Source organism: Phalacrocorax aristotelis, chromosome 5 (assembly GCF_949628215.1).
Source record: "Phalacrocorax aristotelis chromosome 5, bGulAri2.1, whole genome shotgun sequence".
NCBI lineage: Eukaryota > Metazoa > Chordata > Aves > Suliformes > Phalacrocoracidae > Phalacrocorax > Phalacrocorax aristotelis.
In genome coordinates this window covers 26,418,611-26,441,428 of record NC_134280.1, presented here as the reverse complement: position 1 = coordinate 26,441,428, position 22,818 = coordinate 26,418,611, and the positions used below count along the sequence as shown (strand labels likewise).

Here is a 22,818-nt window from a genome sequence, read left to right as displayed (position 1 = left end):
CTGAGCAAATAAGATGGGTTTTTTGCTGGTCTGCATGAAGGTCACACTAGCACAGTGGCAGCAAACACACGTTACTGCTATAGCAAGCGAGGCACTAAAAAAAAAAATAGATGAGGCAGCCCTGTATGCAATAAGATGTCAATCACATATAAAACCCAAACTATTCCACAACTACAGTCATGTAAGATAATGTGTACAACAGTTGTCATAAGACTACAACAACTGCTATGCCAGAGACATTAATGTTATTCTAGACTCATCCTGAAAGCAAATCTGAATGTTTCTCCTGGCTTGAAAAATTAAATATATTAAAAAAAGCTGTTTATATATAACAGCATCCTACAAGAAATAGATTGTCAACAACAGTTTGGCAGGGCACAATTATCATCTTTCAGTGATTGGGAAGAAAAATTTTCAGAAAGTAAATCTCTGCTGAAACAAACAAAGGCAGGAGCTTTAAGAGCAGGAGCTACTGCCTCAAAGCTCCTCCAGAAGGTTCATCTCAGTATATGAATATTTTGCATCTTAAAAGAGACACACCATATGCTGGGATGGCTTTTCTTAAATAGAAAAGTCTGCCTTATATTTTTGGAATAGCCAAGTTTTCCCTTGGGCATGTTTATTGACATGTTTCGTAAACCTCAAATCCTTAACTGAAAAAAGAACCTACTTCGGCTGTATCAATAGCGGATTTCTTTTAGTTCAGAGACCAAAAGGAGGAAGAAAGGAGAAATTTCAAGTTAAGCTGGGGAAAGAAGTCCATTTCAACATCAAGACACACCAAAATGACAATTTCATTGCACATGTATTCAAATGAAATCTTAGCTTTTCAAATTTTTCTCCATTTTCCCTTTTATAGAAAATATTTGCTAAATTTAATCCAAATTCACTAACAAAGGTGCAAAACTTCAACTTTTTTCAGAGTATAATGTACCAATAAACTGCACTTCCTAATCTAACAGAATCAAAAGTCCTCTTCTGTGGATCCAAGTACTGCCCCTCTATTTTCTGCCACAGGAGGTATAGATCCACCAGAACCTCTCCAGTTTCCATCACCCCTGGAGAGCCGTGTGAGATGCCACGGAGAAACTTACAGTGGATCCTTTAAGACCCTACCAGGAAGATTGAAAATAACCCTTTTTTTTTCTTTCTTTCTTTTAATTGTGTTTACTCTGTTTTCACTTTAGTCTCTGCCCTGTAACACATAAAGGTCTCTCCAGCCTACGCTAACCAGCCCACATTACTGGATGCAATGTGTGCCTTCCCCGAGTTTCTTCAAACCTACACACACTGTAGCACACTATAATAAGCACATATACACACCAAATTTAAGGTCTAGAAAGTGAATGGACCAACAAGGGAGGGAAAGATGTATCTTGAGCTATCTGAGATGCCTTCCAGTCCAACAGCACCCAGGGAAGTGCTGGCAAGAGCAGCGCGTTGTGGTCCCTGCTGTGAGTTACTGCCACAGGCAGGACACAGGGATCAGCAGACCTAACATGCCACAGCCATCCTGTGCTCACCTTTCACACGGAGGAAAAGAAAAGATGGAACAAAAAATATTATCAAAGCAATTAGCAGTACTTTTGTAACAATACTGTCTTAACTGTAACCCTTCCCCCCCCGCCCCCCATGGATCATCCCAGTTCCTGAAGCCTGAGCATAGCTCCCACTAAAGAGGGCGAGAGATATCACTTCAGCAATTTCTGGTGGACTTACTTAGCCACAGTTGGTCAGAAAGCTCTGTCATAGTGTTTGTTTAGCTAGATTTGCAAGGACTTGCAACTATTTTAGCCAAAAAGGTTTCTTGGCCTCTCTTACTTCCAGAATGGGTGGTTCTTTCTTACAAGTGTTTTACATTTTCAGCTATTTTTCCCTGTCCAAGAAATGCACTCCAGTTCTCTAACATAAGAAAGCAGATTCTACCACTGACCAAGAGGTGCCCAGGCCACAGACAACCAACTATCAAGATGCTCTGCATCCTGACATGCTACCGTTACCATTTAATATACTAACAAGGTCAGTGATATCCTGCCATTATCACTCAGGGTCTTTCAACTTTCATAAAACATACTCAGAAGCATTTTCAATTTCATAATGATGCTTTAACACACATAACATAAATAGATATGAAAATACATTATTCTTACTTAAGCCTGGACAAAGAGACAACAGGAGTCATATTTCTCTATTTTAAATTATTATGCATTCTGAAATGTTAATAAAACAAGTGGCAGTGGTGGACTATTCAGGAGATGTATAACAGGAAAATTAAAGACTTGTCCTTGCAACTACTACTATTGACAGCGTGTTAATCTTCTGAGGAGCTATGTGAGTAAAAGAGAAATTCAAACATTCCTTGCATTATTTGTTGTTATGAAGAAAAAACCAAAACAACTTAATGCGTTTTTTTGTCTTTGCATTCTGTTTTCAAATTTGAGCTAATTTTTGGAAGACACTTTTGCTTGTACAGGTATTTATGTGCAGGCCTTGGAGTCTGCAGCGTGTGTAGCCTTTCATCTGTTTCAGTGGGGCTCCAGAAAAACACTGCTCTAGTGCTTGAAATCACAGGGCAAAGATATTACAGACTCACAGACTCCTACTGGACTTGTGTAAGCACACTGATCATCAATAAAATAAATAATTTTTAAGGACTTGATACTCTATTTAGAAGTAGGAAGATAGTAGGATATCCAAAATAAATAAGTTAATCAATAAATACACACAGCATAAACTATCAAATTATTTTAAAAGCCATGTTGTTTTCATATCAAAGATTACAACCTGAAATTCTGTACAGCACACTAGCACTAAAATGAACAGCGTTCTCTGGACATTCTGTACTGACATAGAGTCAAGAGAGAAAGCATACACAATGTCTTTTACTTAGATTAAAGGGTGATCTAAATTAATGCTGGGTTAAAGATAACAAAATGACTTCCAGCAGTAAGCAGCTGAACATAAATCTGGTTGTTTCAATTACTTTGTCATGATTTCTCAGGAGGAAGAAGCACAATGTGCACCTGCAATTCTCTTAGGACTGATCATCAACCTGAAGAGGAGGCATTTATTACCGTTAGGTATATACCTGTGCTCAAAACAGGACACTAAACATTTTCTTTCATGACGACATCAGACTTCATTCTTGGATCAATGAACCCCCAGTTGCCAAGATCCTATCCACACCTCCACCCTTGCTGTTAACAACCACCGTAAGATTTTACCTGCAGTCTTGGCCAGAGCCAATATGTGCTGGCTATCACAGACTGATCAAACAGGGTTCAGTAAGTACTCCTCTCTCTGCTCACTGACTTTGACAAATCAGGGAGCACTGTCCCCACCCTGAGAGCTTCTTATTCTCATGTGAGATGCTGATAAATTTGGATTTTCCAGAGCTCAGCAAAATATTGACAGGATTTTAATGATAATTTTGTATGAGTAAAACTGGTGACCAAAATACAAGCATCCTCTTCTCTCTTCAGGGGAATCATACATGTTTATGAAACAGAATGGTTATGTACCACTGATGACGCAGAAAATGGACAGAGGGGTTTACTTCATGTTTTGCTGGCCATGAAGCTTGTGTCAGAAATTGCAACTCAAGTATCAGGTTTTTTCTGAACTTCTAATGCCATACAACCCATGGTTTGAAGTTCAGCATCTCCTTTTTAAGCCTCTCTTACTGTTGTCTGATTTCATAGCTACCGAGAAATCTCCTAACATTATCTGACAGCAGCTTCTAGGCATAAGAATAGTCCTGAAAAGTATATTGCATGCAAGAGTAATGCCAAAAGTATAAATGACAAAATGCTACTATATTAAAAACCATAAACGAGATAGCAAAAATAGAACTACAGATAAAATTCCTCCCTCTGCTCCTCGTTACCATTCACAAATTATAAACTGAGGTTATATGCAAGGAAATTCATAAATTCACTAGAATAAAAAACTGTTGGACTGCATTGACACCTAGTCACCTATATCTAGACAGTGAAAATATATTGTGATACATTTATTTATACATAAACCTTACCTCAAGAGAAATATTATGTATTACCAGTCATAATACCATCATTTTTACAAGTAAATATACCTCCAGAAAGTTACACCAGAGGACTGAATTACAGGGAAGCATCCAAGTTCAAGCACCCAAGTGAGACCTAGTCAGTACTCTTCACTTGAAGCTTTTCATTAATGTGTATATTGCAACTGAATGACCAAAGATACTCATCTTAGCCACAGTTTGGGGGGGGTGGGGGGTGGGTGTTGTTTTGGTTTTGGGTTTTTTTTTGGGGGGGGAGGGGTGTTTTTTGTAAAGGCACTTTAGGACAATTTCATACCCCGACATCATAAAATATTTTGTTAACCTTGACACTTTATCTCACTATCATCTTTCAAGTCATGTTACAAATGTTTTTCTTCCTTTGGAGGAGAGATAGCTCCAACTGTAAGGACACTAGTAATTTTCTTAAGTAACAAATTTTATTTTTGCAACATTCCTTAGTCCTTGACAATAGCTGGTAAGTCAGCGTGTAGCCAAATATGTGTCAGCAGCCTCAGCCAAGATGCCCACAGCCATTTACACAGAAGAGAAACTCCCCTGCTGTATGCAAAGCCTGTTCCAAAATTAATCAACATCAGAAAATAGCAGTAAAGTAATTCTTGAAAGTCTACCAAGCAAATACACTAAGGAAGAAAAAAGGACTTGTAAGGTTAATTGTGTTAATGCTACATAGTGACACCTAACAAGTAAGTGTTTTGGGACAGCCTCCCACTACAAAAATTGTAAAAGGGAGATTAAAAAGGAAAGAGGGGGGAAAAGAGCACATTAGATATTCAGTTGGAAATCGCAGTGTTCTGGAAAGAAAATCTCACATTCATCCTTATTTTCTCTGATTTTTAACAAGCATCCTGAAGCAGGAAAATTGCAGCTATTCTACCAAGCAGGGCTTCACCCGTGCATTTGGGAAAGTTAGGAAATTTACTTCCCTCACTTCTACCTGGCCGATGCCTGGCTGTCCGGCACGCGCTCGCGCTGTGGCTGAACAACGTGCACAGGTTTATAAACTCATTCAGAATTGTCCATTGCCATGTGCAATTGGCATAACCCAAAGGGAAAAATACTCTGTCTCTGCTTAGAGTTTATTAACCTCTATTCTGAACAACAGAGCCCATTTGCTAAATCGTGTTCTTCTCACACCTTTTTTGAGATACACATGCCCCATTTTTATTTACATAGGTCTTTTGTAGGTCATCAAGTGAAACTTCATACCATACAGTCCCTGTCAGCCACTGCTAACAGGTGAGGCTACCCTCATGTTCAGGCAAACTTTGCAGCAACAGTAAGAGCAAACATCATGGGAGAAACTTTAGCAAAATTCCAACATTGTTATTTGCAAGATCCAGCTCCTCCTAGAATGGAGCACCATTGACCTGAAGTACTTCATTTCTCTACTTGTCACCTGGCAGAGCAAATGCTGTTGCCTCCTGCGTTATGCTTGTATACACAGCCACCCTTATTAGCAAAACAGAAATAATGAGCAAAACCTAAACTTTGACATTTGCTGTCTTTCACTCGTGACCCGTTGTGGTGCCTTTGATCATGCCACGCTTTTGCTACTCTTGAGAAATCTATGGAAATAGAAATGCAAAGTGCATATTTGCTTCAAATAGTAAAAAAATATTTTCTCTAATTCAAATCTACAGTATTTTCAAAAGGTGTGTATAGGGATATGTAAAAGATCATTAAAGCAATGAACAAAATTAAAACATTAAATACATTTGGCTTGCTGTGAACATATTAATAGGAAACCTTTGGTCAGGGATATATAAATTATAACATCTCAGTTTATAAAAAATAACCTAAAGAACGAAACCTCCACAGTACCAGTACTTAAGCACTGACAAATTTCAGTGACTACAAAGATAATACAAGCCATCACATTACTGAATGAGCAGAAAACTAACCCATGATAGGGATCATGTTCGGTTTCTTACAAAGTTTAATTTACTCAAACAAAACATTTACTTGTGGTACTTGAACAAAGGCTTTAAAAATGCACCATAATCCCATCATTATGTGAGTATTTAACTTGTAAACACAAGCAATGGTTGGCAATGAGAATAAAATTACAACTACTAAGTATGCATCATACAAAATATAAAGATAAATAAAGATTAGCTGTCTGGGAAGCACACAGAAGTCAGAGAAGCCTAGAAGCCTCATGCTTCCTCATTTATCCTTTAACGGAAAAAATTGACATTAGCTGAAAAAGTATTGATTTTCTGTGCTGCAATCTGCAGGAGCCTAAGGAATTGAAAGTCATTTTTGCAGCAAAGTGAGATTGTTTAAAGAAAAACTTCAGAAAGGTCTGCTTGAATTACTTTTGGATCTCACAATACACATACATTTATTTCTGTTCAGACTTGTTATTCTAAATGTGAAACATTTGGAACCATTACATTTAAATCTGCTTCGGCATGGTTGAAACGTGTAACCCACCTTCACAGAATCACCAACATAAGGCATAAAAATATTTCACTTACTGCCATTAAGAAGTGGCACCTTACATTGCTATTAGGCATAAGGCCCCTTAGGAAAATAACTGATTTTCCTTGGTATGCTTAACGCTGTGAATTTCCAAGCATTTTGTTCTCCAAGGTTTTTTTCCTTTTATATTCCCCAGCCCCTGAGAGCCCCCACCAAGGATCTCCTGAGATGGCAAAGGACCCTCAGGAGAGGCATGGAAGACTGCATCAGCCAGGATGCACAAGGGGCCGCTGGAGGGGAGAGGCATGGAGCACCAGCAGCCTGGACAAGGGGACACACCTGTGTCCCCAGAGAGGATCAGTGAGCGAGGGCACAGGACCGAAATCAAGAGAGGGGTATATTAATGGGTAGGGAGTTACTTGCAAAGGAGAGGCAGAACGATAAAGAGAACAAGAGCTGAGAAAGCACATCTCGGGGCTGGAAACCCAGAGAAGTAATGAACGTGCTCCTGGTGCACTTGTTTTTAAAAAAAATTAGTTTCAATATTAGTTTGCACTCATTACATTTCTTTGCAAGAAACTAAATTTCATCTATAAACAGATTTATCTGACATTGGTGGTTTTTTCAGTGTTATATCACACAGCTATGACACATTTTTCATGGCAAACTACCCAAGAACCAGCCAAGAAAGCAGTACTACGTGTTCCTCAAGATATCTGCAACTTAAGGAGCAGTTTGTTTCCATCAGCTTTCAACGTGGGAACGTTGCCAGAGATGTTGAAGTAAGAAATGAATAAAGCTGCCATGCCCTCCACAAGCATGTTCCGCATTTCTCAGCGCTGAGCATGGTGTCCGCAAACAGATGAAGGAGAACAGAAGAAAGAAAAAAGATAGAGCGCTTACCACTGAACACACGCATTGGCATCAAGAACTTAAACTTCTTTGTTATGAGATACTGCCCCTTTTCTAGAGAGTGCTATTAGCCTAATTTACATCAACCCCAGCTTAAATAGTTCTGGTTTACTGTACTTAAAACCCCTTCAACTGATGTAAGTTAGCATACTTCTGTTGCCCTCAAGGGAACATCACCATGTTTACCAAGTCCTTACTGTCAGTCTCTACTTTTTTTTTTTTTAACAAAGCACTATTCTTTATTGCATCTTTGAAATTATTTTTACTCTTACTAAAATAACATACGTGAAAACGAAGAAAATGTAGAAAGTGCTGAAGTCAATATATGAAACTTTACATGAGAATCTGTGTAACTTAAAAATAATTCAAATAGTAAACAGTATATAGAATAATAAAGGGATATAGCACAGGTTTATGATTGACATTATCTGATAGCTTTACGCAAAATTATTTGAGTTCATGTGCTCACAAAGTTAAGGTTAAAGCATAAAAATTTGCAAATACTGAATAAATCTCTCTGGAGTCTAAAGAATATTGAGGGGGAAATCTAATCATGAATATATCAGAGTAATTATACCAGAAATAGCATAAGGTGGCAGGTGCTAATAATACTACAGGGTATTTGCACCACGAGCTGGCAGCCAAGGGCCAGTACAGCTCTGCACTGGACAGTCAGCACATATCAGAGCCGAAGTCAACGATCCTTTCCCCGACTCCACGCACAGCCCTGGTGCAATGCATTAACAGTTTGGATAACACTTCAACTAATAGAAAGTGCACACATCATAGAGGACAAGTATATATGGGGATCTATAAAGATGTACAGTACGGAGAAAAATGAGACAATCAAGAAGGCACAAAATGTCAGGAGAACTATGAACAGCGATCTGTTACACAGCCTCTGGGGAACTGGTCTAGACATTTCAAGTGGGAAACCTAAAACCTAAGGGTATTAAGAAAAATATCACAGCGTTAGGAAAGGCCAAGTGATTACAACATGGCTGTTTTATCACCCCCTCTACCCAAACTTACTGTTCATAGGTTCATGTTACATCGATTTGGCCAAAATTCTATGAAAAACGAAAGAAAATTACGAATTGGAATTTGTACATTTTAAAGGCAAAGAATCTGCCACCCTCTCCTCTTCCTAGTGTAGCTCAAAAAATTCTCCTTAAGCTTGTAGCACATTTTCTCTTCTTCAGGCAGACGGACACACCGCAGCTGTTATGGAAAGGCTAAGAGCTATGAACCCAAGCTGCCATGTTCATTGTTACATTTAAGAGCAACCAACTACTTTGCAGATCCCACAGCAACCTTTGCATTGCCAGAAACGGAAATGAAAAAGCATAACATAGATTACTTTTGAAACTGTTTCTATTCCTTAAACCCACAGATACTGCATAACCATGTGGAGCTACTGAAGAATCCTGTAACGGGCTGAGGGTTAGTCAGTTTGGCTAATTCTAATCCTCATATTCTGACCTGGTTTGATGCCTACCCCATTAATCCTCAACTCACATTTCACAAGAAAACACAACCATTATTGTATTAATTAGAGACAAAAGCCTCTCTAATTATTAATTGTAAGCTCTGTCACACAACAGTATTTATGGTGACTAGGCAAGAGACAGAGTTTGCAGCTACTAAAGAAAATACCTTGTAATTTTTTTTTTAAAGATTACTTTGCATTGCACGTCACTCAGCCATATACTGCAAACTGACCATAGGTTTTATATATAGGGCTACACAGCAGTCATAGGAGGGACTGAAAGAAGCCTGCTCAGTAGACCACCATATATTTTACATTTAGCTTCCCATAGCATATTTGCACACACCCCAATACAGATCACAGTTAAGGACAGTTATAGAACACTTTCCCCACCCACGCCAGTCAGAAAATGGGTTATTTTTACCCATGATTATATCACCCAAGAACATTAACCCAGGTAGCAACTGTCACCTGACCATAGGTACCAGAAGTTACATGCACAAAAAAAAGCACAGTTGTCAGGAGCAAGTGAACTTGGAAAGACAACTTGCATTTAGCTGACAGGAACAGGGGAAAAAGAAGATGGATTTTACACGTCAACCACCGTTATAATGAAGGAGAATTTGTATGGCTACAGAGCTAACCTTCCAGTAGCAGGGGCATACCGATCCTTTACAACCAGACTCATCCTCTGAGTACCCTATAGCTCCATTTCATATCACTCCCATCCTTCTGTTTTCTGCAAACATCTTCTGAAAGAAGTTTGTTTTCCAGAAACAGATTAAAACCAAGAAACACAGACTTTAAACACGAAGGAGACATAATTACTTCCCAGAGGGATGCATGTGTCATGCTCACATTGGCTCAACACCAACTGCCAATTTCAGATCTTAACAAGCTGTTTTATTTTGAAGCTTTTTCCCTTTAACCAAGTATCATTTCCACCATCAACCACCACCCTCTCACCCAGCTGACCCACTCCACTCTGAAAGAAATATCTGTCACTAAACTAAACATTGCAGCTTCCCACTTCAAAGCTCAAAGTCCCTTTATCGGATGCATTTGTTGCCATTTCTACAGTTCTCCATCAGTTTCTAGTTTCCCCAGAAGATCAATCCTTACCAGGTGGCAACACAGCTAACCAGCATCCTAAATTTAAAGGTACAAAAGAAAATAAGTTGCCCCCCCACCCCACCTTCCTAAAAAGTTTTCCTACTCTAGAAAAATAAATGAATTGAAGAAACTTCTATCCTGTGGCCAAAACCTCAAAAAAATCACAACGTGAGAAGATGAGCCACAGTCTATCTGGATCTGTTTCTCTCCTAGTTCTCAAATCACAGCGCCATTACTTTCCCAACAACATTGAATTTTATTTTCAAAGACAGGATGGGATGAAACAGTTAAAATTTGTTTTCCTGAACAACATCACAAGGGTGTCAGGCAACCCTTAGTAGGTCAGGCATAAAAACGCTCATACAGTGGAAGTGGGGAGCCTATCTGTGGTCCCACTGCAGAAGCAGGTTGACCACACATGGAAGAGAGGTAGCGAAGGCAGAAGTGAAACGGGAAGAGGAATCACCAGCTTGGAAATGTTCCTTTAAGACACTCACAGAAACCTGTCTTGACCTAAATCCTCTTTAATATCACACCTTATCCACGTTGGGTTTGTCAAAGGGGAACGGGGTCGGGTGGTTGCAAGAACAGAAAGACACCACTCTGTGTCACACAATCTAGTTGTGTTTTATTAAGCAGGACATGTGCGGCACATGTCTAAGGTCAATTAGCAGTTGCCACCAAGGCTTCTGGAACTCTTTGGTCTCCCAACCCAAAGGTCTTACAGGAAGTGTGAAGTTAGCGACAGTTACAGAACAAAGTTCTTATATTGTTTTTTTTTTTTTAATTTTATTTTCCAGGATTAATCAGGTCAGCTAGAGCTAGGCAGATGTAGCCAAGGTCTTCTCTATCTGGGCAGGTAGCCCTCACCCTACGGCACAGGTTTCATACAGCCTTTTCTTTGGGCAACCTGAGCTTATTTCATTTCTCAACAGACAACTTTTCAGTTCATCATCTGAAAAAGGATATCACGGTCCAAGGTAAGGTATCCTGAAAGTGATCCACAGATCATTCTTACACAAATATTACTTACTTTGGATGTAGTTGTTTTTATAACAAAGCAATCCCAGACGTATGCCCTACTATACGGATATAAAGGATCTAATACATTATTTTAATACCTTTGAATCCTTCACAAACATAATTCACTAACTTAATTGGAAACAATATATGCTATAGAAAAGCTCTGTACCAGCAGAACAGCATTTGCCTTAGAGAGTGGAACTACATTCAATACCATATACAGATAAATTAATCCAGACTTTTTATTAAAGAATCCATAAGTTGCTCATTTCTAGTCCAAGCAGAGATGCTAAGGAAATCAACAGAGACTAAGCACAGCTTTTGTGATTTTTGTGGTTTTCACAATTTTCATGTGAACTGAAAACTACAGGGTTTTTATATAGTTTATAGTCTACAAGCATTTCCATCTCTCAATTTCCACTGTAAAACAGGGAAAATAAAACTCTTATTTTAGCAGAGTTATGAATGCAAGCAGTCAGATCGCACTGTGAGAGATCATAATCAAGACTGGACTTCCGGTCTGCTAAATTCTGGGTAGATTCAACTTACCTACATGATTCTCAGCATCCCGAACTAAGGAGGAAAAGATTCATTAGAGTGAGGGGAGGCTTTAAATTCTACAAATGTGAAATATTTGATTGAGCAACACAGAAACTTTAAGATATGCCCAGGGACCGCACTCTGCTAAAAATACAGATACCATCCCCCAGCAAGACAACAGCAAGAAAACCAAGTTTCCCAGAGGAAATGGATGTTTTGGTAGAAAACTTAATCTTTTAATCTAATGCAACATGACACCTGATACTTGAATTTCTTGCAACTCTATATTAAAGTTCACAATCAACTAGAGATTTCTTTTCTTTACATCTCAAGTTAATGTATCCATTACTTCCTTTAAAAGAAGTGATCTCAACTAGTATTAAAATATGTTCATTGTTAAGGAACTCAAAAAACCCAAATAAGAAATTATTTAACTTGGTTTCAAAATGCAGCTGTCTCCTCTGCTAGAGTAAGGCATTTCTAAGGATCACTATAAAGCTCTCCTAATCTTTAGGACATTACAACTGCCATATATTCCAGACCCCTCCTCTTACTTTTCTTCAACCTCCAACTTCCTCCTCCTCCTTCAGAGCTACTCTTTTTAAAGTTATAGGTAACAAGTAATGAGATACAATCTTTTTTTTGGTTTCTGAGTTGGTGACAGAGGAGCTCACATTGAAACCATTTAAATAACCAGAAAATAGTAGTGTCTGGGTTTTGCCTTTAATGCCAAACCACTTAGAATTACAGAATAATTTAGGTTGGAAGGAACCTCTGGATGTCACTTGGTCCAACCCCTCTTAAAAAAAGAAAAACACACATAAAAAAACCCACTTCCACCCTGTTTTTCCTCTTGTCTCTAGTATTTCTTGACTTTCCTCAGTTGTCTCTAATATTTTGGTATTGTTCATTTTTCTCCTGCCTTAATATCTTAACGAGTCTATTTACCCCACAAGTTTCCCTAAAAGACATGACTTTGCCTATACACAATAACTCCCATAGTCTTCTCTTATCTCTGTGTTTCAGGTTTAGCTGTCCTCCCTGTGACCAGCTTATCAGCTGTCAGCACCAAAACATTCTTGCACCATTCTTCAGCTCTTCTGAAACAATTAACCCCAAAAGAGTGATATGCTAGCAACACCATTCACCGGGATGTACACAGCAGTGGCAGCATTTAAAGAAAACTTTTAACTGCCCTCATGTCTGCATTTTGACTTACAGGAAACAGCTAAAAGCTGTAGGCTTATACTTACGGCTCAGAAAACCTAGGTATGGAGATAGTAAAATTAATTACAAACGTACATAAATAGCATCATTCATAGCATGAACACTACTATAATTTCATATTCCTTTATATCTCATATTATGACAACCAAATTCAGTTCATGATACCAGGCACCTCATAATGCAACTTCCTGTCAGACTGCTTACAGCTGCAGAGTTTCCATGCCTGTCACCAAAGCCACGTTTTGAATCTGCCAAAAATCCAACTTCCCTCACATGGCCTGAGCATGTTTACTTTCATTTGTATAATGTACCTGCTGCTGTTTCCTTCAATGTCTGGAACCTTGATACTGTGGATTCAACAAAAAAAAAAAAAAAAAAACAAAAACACCAAAACTACAGTAAGCATTTACTTTACTATTCTATTGGGAAGGGGTTTTTTTTCCACTTTCATTAAACGCAGCTTAAGAAAGAAACATAAGCCTGAAGGAAATTCTTGGAGACATTCCTTTTAGAAGTACAATTACCCAAAGTAGCATTTCCCATGAAAGTTATCTACAGAAACTACTGCCTTTTCCCATGCCAGCATAATCAAAACCTTCAAAACCAGCATGCATTTAGTTACTAGGGAAAAAAATGGAAAAAAAAAAATAAAGCCTTCCAGTTTTTTATCATCATGTACACCAGAAATATCTGAGAAATGTTTGAATTGTTCAATGTTTTTAAAAAAATATTAGAAAAGACAGGGGTAATGGACAATTATTTTCTACCCTATGCATGAGGCATAAGAATTAAAACATTAGGACAGGCTCACTGTATACATACACACACATTAAAAATATAGACACACGTACACCCCTCCAGCAGTGAAGCACTGTCAGTTCCCTTCCCAGCTGCCACTGCAATACCAGTATCAGTGACAGCAGGTTCTCCAGCATGGCACAGAAGGGCTGACCTGCAGGACTCATGTTCCTTGAGAAATACAACTCTCCTGAGACAAAGCCACGTGGTACTAGAAGCTAAGTTTTCAGGAAACTAAAGAAGTATGTGCAAAAAAAATTGCAGAGAAAACCCATGCTGATATCTCATGTATTTGGAAAAACAAGAGCAAAAACATTCACTTCTATCACACTGAGAAATCCAGTGGTAGACCGTATCTCAGAAGAAATGTGAAGTGTCAAGGGGTAGACACACATACATATCCCACACACTGACACGCACCACTTGAAAATTAAAGTGATACTATGCACACCCTCTACCTTCATCTCCAGCGTGGACTGAAGGAAGAAGTGCCAAAGGAGAGCAGCCCCTGTCTCCAGCAGCACTTGTAATAGAGCAAGAGGTGAGGAATTCACCTACTGAGGAAGTCACAAGGCTTTATATTTCCATAGCCATGGCGGCATCGTAGTAAGGTCTGAATGGCTGCCTAGTTAACATCTATGAGTAAAGTTATGTTTCTGATGGTCACATAAAAAAACCACATCCCAAATATAAACATAGAGTACAGCCCTTCAACACCAGCACTTGAAAAAAACCCACTTGCTCCTGCAAGTAGATGAACCAGTGTTTTGTTATTCCTGGGCGGAACTGAAGCAAAACAAAGACTAGAAAAGCAGCAATAGCAACTTGTGGCATCACAGAGATTTATGAATAAGCTGCCAGGATGGGCTAAGAACAAAAAAGGGCCAGCAGTAAGAAAGACTGCTAACTAACAATATGGCTCACAAGCACCATGGAGGATCCAGGAGCGTAACAGCAACCTAGTAGGAAGCGGAAGAAGCGAACTTGAGGAACTACAGCGCACCAAAAGGTACCTCTTCCAGCCCTCAATAGCAAGGGAAAACGTTTAGAGGGTCTTCAGTCACAAATCCTAAAATATTTGTTTCTCCAGATATACATCCTACTGTTTACTTTTACAGAAAATGCAGTTTAAATATAAACCTCCTTAGAGTATTATAAATAATAAATGTTGCACATATCTCTTAACTTATCTAAAACAGAGAGAAAAGAGAAAGCAGTAATCCTCTTCTGTAGTTTTAATCGGAATTAAAAGAAAACTATTTATGATATATACATAAAAATAAAAGTTTTATTAGACGTAAGATTTGTGATCCATACCAACCACATCTGCTTAATCTCTAAAGGCCAAAGTCATGTCATTTATACCAAAATTTAAAAAGTGTAATTATAGTATCTACAGCTATATGCACAGAGGATGGTTATTAGAAAAGAACTATTATAAACCAAACACAATTATATTATACAGAAACCATTAGATATTTGATGAGATTTTAATCTTTGAGCTGGTATCATTCTGCAAGTTAATCATCTGGAGAACAGAAAGTCTGTTAGGAACGCAATTATATGTACTAGTTCCATTAAAATTGAGCTGATAGAGTTAATTGTAGTCCTAAAATAGCTATTTCCTCACACCTTTACTAACCAATTTTTTTCATCTACTGAGTAAGAGCCTATTTAAGGAACACTTTTCTCTTAAACTGTCTAATAAGATTTGCAAATACTTTTGTTCTGTCACGCTACCCCATACAAGTTGAACTGCAGTTCGCTGTTCGACCTTGGATTCCTAATTCACGCCGAGAAGTACAGCAAGGTCTTTTGTTTCAATTACTATTAGCCCATAGTCTCTGCATTGCTGAAGGTTTGGGGAAGAACATCGACAACGTAGCCTTGCAGCACACTAAAAGAACTATAAAATAAAATTAAATGATGGACCAATAGCAAACCCCGTGTCAGGTGGTCATTTTAAGCATCAGGACTTCTGGGAAGCAGATAATTTCCAAACTACTGCTTCAATGAATCCATACATATTCGAAGTACTCGCAAGGGTTTTGCAGCATTGCTAGAAAATTGGGAATACAGGCCGTTCCTGCCTTTTTTTGAGAGAAAATGAAAACAGAAAGGTATCCTAGGAGCGCACCCACTTGGGAAGAGCTGATCTACAATTCATTCTCACAGACCAGACGGTTTACTGGGGCGTTTTAAATCGCTCTGCATGGGAGGAGGAGGGGTAAAAAACGCGACTCCGAGGCGCGACGCCGGGGCCGGACCCGGGCCCCCTCCCGGCGCGAGGGCGGTTACGTAACCCCGGCCCCCAACGCTCCGGCTTCGCCCCGGGGCCGCCCCCGGCAGCCGCCGCCGGGCCAGGCCACAGCCCCCCACCGGGCCCGCCGCCACCGCGCCCCGGCCCGCTCCCGCCTCCCGCCGCGGCACCGCCGCGCCCCGACACGCACCCCGCCGCTCGGCCGCGCCGCCCAGCCCAGCCCATCCGCGGGGCGCGGGGCCCGAGCCCCGGCCCTGCTGCGCGCCGCGGCGCCACCCGACCCGCTGCTCCCCGGCACGGCCTGTCCCGCCGCTCCGGCTCCGGGCCCGCTTCGGGCCGCCGGTCCCCACCCGTGCGCGCCCCCAGCGCCGCCGCTCAGCGCCCACCTCCTCGCCGGGATCCGCGGCGCATCCCCGCTGCGGCCCGGGCGGCTGCGCCCCGCCGCTCCCCGCTCCCGCCCGCCGCAGCTCCCCGCCCGTCTGACGAAGGGACGGAGGGAGGGGAGGGGGCGGGCAGCCCCGCCGCGCCGCCGCCGCAGCCCTGCCGCGCCGCCCCCGCCCGCCGGCCAAGGTGCCCTCCGCGCCTGCCGGCACCCACCTGCGGCGGGCAGCCGCCCCCCGCCTGCCCTAGCCGCGCCGGCGGCAGCGGCCCGGGCCCGGCGAGAGGTACCGCGGGACCGGACTGGGCTGGGCTGGGCTGAGCGGAGGGGGCAGGCGGCGCCGGGATGCTCCTGCCGAGCGCGGCCGCGGCCCCGCCGAGCGCAGCGGCGGAGCGGTGTTGGGGCACGGCGCGGCGCGGCACCGCGTCGGTCCCCCTGGCCAAGCCGGTGCCGGAAAAACGGGGCAGCGGCGGGGACCGAGTAACGGGCTTCAGTCATGAGATCAGGTCTAAAATTAAAGTGGAAAGCACGTGGGCGACAACGGGGATGCGCTCAAGCAGGAGGGACCTCCGCGCCACGGGTGGGAGGGTGATGTCAGACAAAGGGATGCCGCTGGGAGACCCGGGCGTCGGTGCGGAGCGGGGCCGTCGGCAGCCGCCGTGAGGCTCCGTAACACCCGCACTAACAACCCAACACCGCACTGGCACCCTCCCCGCAGCTTTCATTGCGTTAGCTGATTCGGTCTTTGTCAGCCGGTAACGGGAGGTTGTTGAAAAAGACGCATTACATACTCGCGAAAACTGCCGGAGAAATTACTCCCTTAGGTTAATTTATGTTAGCTTTCTTTTTTCTTTTCCGTAGATCCTCCATCACAGCTTTCATGACATACTTGATGACTTGGACACACTTCTGGAAACGGGAAGCTGGACTGTCTTGTGTAGTGAAGCTACGGGGTGGCACAGGCCACGCTGCTGTGGAGGAGGCAGGCTGCAGACTCGCCTATGCTTCATGACTCACCTCTGGCACCCTGGTCCTTCTGCTACAGCCTGGTCACTCTCCGTGTCCCCAGGGCTGGCGCACTGTCTTGTCCTCTGGGAGGGCTCTGGGGCCTCTCTTCACAAACTGGACTTCTCCTGGCTGTCCTATTTAAATCGTCCAACTTAGCCCTGCTGTCTGGTTCATGGTAACAAGATGGGAAATATATTTTGTCGTCCGAGAAAATCAGTTGAAATCCCTGAAGAACCAGATGCCACTGCCAACAAATCTCAATAAGAGAAGGAGGGGAAATGGCAAATTCCTTGGAAAAAGTAGAGATTTACAGGGTTCTAGAAATCTAATTACTGAGCCTGCACTACTCATTAAACAAACAGGCCTGTGTGATGCTGGTTTATGTTTTCCCCATTTCTCAGAATGGCAGTTCCAGATCTGGCAGCACTGTGCAGCAAAGGATCATTCTGGGGACCCTGGCATAAGAAAAGCCGTGACTGTTTTCCTATCGAGGCAGAGACCTCCAGAGAAGGTTCCCTTGACACTGTATTTTTAGTGTAATCTTCTCAGGAAAAAATTGCTTTATTCTCTCAGCTGAACCTGCAAGTCTCATTCTGAATGTGGTTGAATAAAGTTAGGGAATTGATAAAGTAACAGTTTCTTATTCTCTGTGTTCAGTTTCCAAGAGTTGAAGCAGGAAAAAGATTAAGCGGGATTTTGGGAGGTGTAAGTTTTCATATAAAATCCATAGAAAGATTAAGTAACAAGCCACATACATTATAGAAAGCTTAATAGTATCAGGAATATAGTCACTTATTTTTCTCCTAAAAGAGATAAGTAACAGGGCAAGGAGATAAAGGACACAACTCCTAATTGTGTTTTAAGGACACCATTCAACACCACCACTATTTATTTCAGTCAAGAGGCCACTCAACATCTGCGACCTGAAAAAGCAAACCATGGATAGAAAGAAATTACAGAAAACTGTGTTGTTAATTAGCTGCCGTGTTCCTGAACAACTTATTCTTTGATATTCTCTAACGATCTTGATACCAAATTCTTAATTGGCTATTTTACAGAGGTGGGTTTTTTTACAGGGTTTTTTTTTTTACTAATTTGCCTGTACTTAAACCAAAGAGAAACAAGCATGTAGAAAGGCAGTGCAAATATTTTGTTTAAATGATACAATTATGTTACATACATGGTAGATGACAAAAAGCTAGTGAAGTGTATGCACACAGATACCCTCCTCATCTTCTAAGGGCTTATCTACATAAAACTTTAGTCCTGAAATAAATCATAATTTGGATAGATTCATATGGGCATTTCTTTGATAACTGTAGAAGAGTATAACCATATCCCTTCAGAAACACTGGCAAAAAAAAATGTAGTCTTACATAAACTTCTTGAAAATCAGTGTGATTGTTACCCAATGACAGGACAAATTTTTTCACTGATTTTTGCTCATAATATACACCACCAGGAGCAAAGGTTTGAACATCTTGATGAAATGTTGAGGTAAACACAGTAGAGGAGCTATAGTCTATTTTGTCCATCCAAGAATTTGACCTGTTCTCCTCAAGTTTAGTCTCATTAACAATTGGGAGGCATGTTCTCCAAAAGAAAGCTGTAAAACATAGCTCAATTCTCCATGCAAAGATAAAACCTCCACAGGTTAAACCATAGAATTCTTTCCACAATTCTTTGCAAGACAAATGCCTTTAAAACATCCCACTCTAATTCAAGCAGCAGGGAAGTTTACTAAATATCATATGAAATGTTTGCTTACCACCCATACCCTGACAATAAGCAGATCTATGGGCACTGAAAATATTTACTTACGGAATCTTAAGAAAATATTTTTATTTTCTCCTGTAGTAGCAATATTGTTGTTTCTTTGCTGTCCGTGTTTAGGGTTTTGTCTGTGTTTGGCAAAACAGTACACTTAGGCAAGGCAGAGGGAGCAGACACATCTTTTTATTAAAGATTTTTGCAAATTACACATTGTCTTTTTTGCAAATTAATTCAAATTATGTGAAACAGAGTACAGCAGTGGTAACCAGTGAACGGGAAATGCTCTCACAAACACACATGAAGTAGATCAAAGAGCATTTAGTGTCTGATAATAAAGCAAATTGGGCAAAGGGAGAATTCAGGAGGCAGCGGGAGGCTCATAGCAGGCGCGTGCTGTAAAGGAAGCAATAGGCAAGCATCAGTGAGATGGAACCTGGATGTGTCCTAGAGTAGGGGGGTGCCAGAAGACTGCAGAGCCAGCTCCAAGAATGAGAAAGTACAGCTGCCATCAGGACAGACATCAGGTAACTCAGTTCTGAGCAGGAAACCAGATCAACATCCTCTTTCACAGACACTGACCACCCAACACAACATTATTTACTTCCTTCTTTGAGCCCTCCTTAGGGCTGAATTACTTAAAATACTTCTGGCCGAGCACTGTTGCACCTAAATAGCCTAAAGTTACTTGTGTGAGGACCAAGGATCTTCACAGTTTCCTGATGTTGCAGAATTACTAATGATAGGCAAAACAAGATCTGACTCTGAGCTGTCGTAGAAGCATCTGACAATAGCGAGTGATAGGGCAATGAGATGGCTGCTGAAAGTCCGTGTCAATAATTGCAAACTAATGTAAACAGTAATGAAAATAACTCTACCTAAACATACATAAAAATGGGCTCTAAATTAGCCTTTATCATTTGGAGTCATTGTGAGTAGTTTCCTGCAAACATTAGCTTGCTACTCAGCAGTAGTCCAAAAGGCAAACAATATTAGAAATTACTCCAAAAGCAGCCAAAAGCAAAGCAGAAGAGCTCATTATATCCTATGTAAATCTCTTGTGCACTTGAGTGCTGTGTACAGCTCCAGTTCCTTCAAATGAAAATGTGGAACTAGAAAATGCATGTACACAGCTAAAAGATTATATGCAGAGGTACGGGAATACATCTGTGTGAGGAGATAATTTCTAGCTGGAGAACCAACTGAAAAAGGGTTGTCTTCTGATCTATAAAATCCCAAATGATATGTAAGAGGCCAACAGGAAACAATCACTCGCTATTTTCCATCACACAAGGCTTCAGGGAGACTCAGTAAATGATCAGGCAGCAGGTTTAAACAACGCCTGGGAAGAACTTTTCCATACAAAGTGTTATTAAATCAGATGGCTTGCTGCTATACAACACTATGGAGCTGCAGGGACGGAGGTTTTTAAGCAGGGATTATACGAATGAATGAAGGATAGCTGTAGCTGTTAAGCACAATCATTCCCTTTGCAGTTCTTGACTAAAAGGTGCCTGCCCATTGCCTGCTGAAAAGTTGCACAAGAAAGGACACTGTTTATCTGTCCTGTTCAACGCTCTCCCCAGGCATCCATTTCCATCCACGGTGGGGAGCAGGAAACTAGATTAAATGGACCTTTAGGCTGGTCCTGTAGAGCCATTCAGATGGTTTATTCTTTTCTTTCTGCTCGGTTAGGTGTGAGAAACCAAGGACAAGCAGCACCTCTGTGTACGAAAACACACTGCTGCCTTTCCCCATCTTTCCTGGGAGTAAAATCAGATTCAGTTCTTGATCTTCTTATTTAGGTGTTTTTCAGTTCCCCCAAAGAGAATTTGGAAAAACTGCTTTTGTCTTTTAAACATTTCCTTCTTCGGTTTCAGTAGTGATAATCCATATGAACTGGTCTATTCAGATCAGCACTATTTTTTTCTCTCCATTATACAAGATTGGGGCAGTACATAGCAAAAGAAATCCTGAAGTGTAATAATATAAAATATGCATAGACTGTAAAAAAAATACTTTCCATATTCACATATCGTCACAGGAATAAAATCTAAACCATGCTTGGACATCCTGGAAGAGAAAGGGATTGTGATTTCTTCTCATTGAAGAAACTGGAAAAGGAAGTCGAACCACCCAGAGATGCTTTAAACCTCAAATGACAGGTAAACATCTTAGACAGGTAATCACAAATTATAAAAGTTCTATTAAGAATAGCCCTACTAAATACAAGAAACTAGAATTCTGAAAAGCAAATCTGAAATGCAGTTTGGAAAGAGTCCAAGAATCCCCGAAGACAAACATATGATAAATCAGCTGGAGTGGTTAAATCTCATATAAACAAAATCTGTATGGCTGATACTCTGTATAGCTAGTTATCTCCACTCAAATACAAGGAAAAGAGTTTGTTTCATACTTGATTTTGGCAACGGGTAGAAGTCCCATGGCCTCGTCTTCAGCAGAATGCATACGATTTCTTTACTGTGTAGACTGCAAAACCAAAGCAGTACAAACACTTTAAGCTACGCATTTTAAACAACAACAAAAAGAAAGAAATCTTTGGTTGGAAGGGTTGTTATTACAACCCTTATAACCCTGCTGGCTATTACCAGCACTCTAGTTTCTGTTCTAGACTGTTATATAAAACTTCAGAATTTAAAAAACTTTTCTTTCAATACCTCCCCTAGAATAACTTTTAAAAGGGTCACAGTGGTACAGTTTCCTCCACAGTCTCAGACACTACTTAATTTACTTTTCCAAAGCCACAACAGATTATCCAGTTTCAGATTGCCTCCAAGGTAAAATTCCCAGAATGTTGAGATATATGTGCATTGAGGCCATCTTTGTACCCTTGTCCTTTAAACAGGCAAAGGAAAAATCTACTGTGATACCCATGTATAAAATTCTGGAAATAACTTTAAGTAACTAAGCTGGTATGTTATCACGAAGAAGAAAGGAAGCAAATTTTAGTGTTCCCCAGCATCATTATAGTAGTAATGAACTCTGAATAGATGTGAACTCTGTGGACTTGATTAAAAGTTAAGAACATCAGTGGGTCAGGACACGCAGTGCATGTTTTCACATGCCATTTCCTTTGATTTTCTTTTGCTGATTAAATATAACTTCACTCCTGCTATGCTTCAATGTAACGGACACATTAGAAGAGGGGATTTAGTGTGCCCAGGATAAGGAAAATCAAAATTCTGATACTTAAAATAACTTTCAGCAATCCTGCAATTTTGTTTGTGAGGTTGCTTATAATTCCAATTTCAGCAAATATTTCCAGCACATATTTGCATTTCCAATAGAGTTTTGATGTCCACGTACCTGAATATGCTCTGTTAACATTGTCCTGTATTTCTTAAAATGACATCTGAAAAAGTTACTCATTAGCACTTTCTGAAGACAGAACTCAGTCAGAAGAGTTGGAAGAATTCCCAGGGTATCTTCTGTACTCCCATGCTCAAGATTTGTAAATACTTTCTCTAAATACAGAGTAGAGTCTGGTCAGCAGTTAACTCTTCAGTCTTAGTCAGGTCCTGCAGATATCGTGTGTTAGCATTATATTTGAACACTTCACACTGGGTGAAGCCCCACATTCCCAAGCCCCCCAGAGTTTGCAGACTTTCAAGAAAAATTCATATTAACAGAATTAACATTTGGGAGCAGGAAGATGCAACTGCTAAAGCAGATGAAATAAAAGTCTTACATCAATATTTAATTAATCTCACAGTGCCATGTATAGTTCAAAACAACAGCCTCACCATCTATGAGATATGTGGATTGTACAGTACTGAAGTGTTATTTTC

The 22,818-nt window shown here is 40.7% G+C and overlaps 1 protein-coding gene across 2 annotated transcripts in view; it reads right to left on the bottom strand.

Moving 5' to 3' along the window:
• OSBPL6 (oxysterol binding protein like 6) overlaps positions 1 to 16,317 on the bottom strand; it is a 107,145-nt gene extending 90,828 nt beyond the window's left edge. Inside the window, exon 1 of one of the 2 annotated variants that reach the window (XM_075093597.1) lies at positions 16,239 to 16,317. The gene's annotated coding sequence lies outside the window, so the exon portion shown is untranslated. The remainder of the gene's footprint in view (positions 1 to 16,238) is intronic. The other variant, XM_075093598.1, reaches the window with a different exon arrangement.
• Positions 16,318 to 22,818: the final 6,501 nt, after the last annotated feature.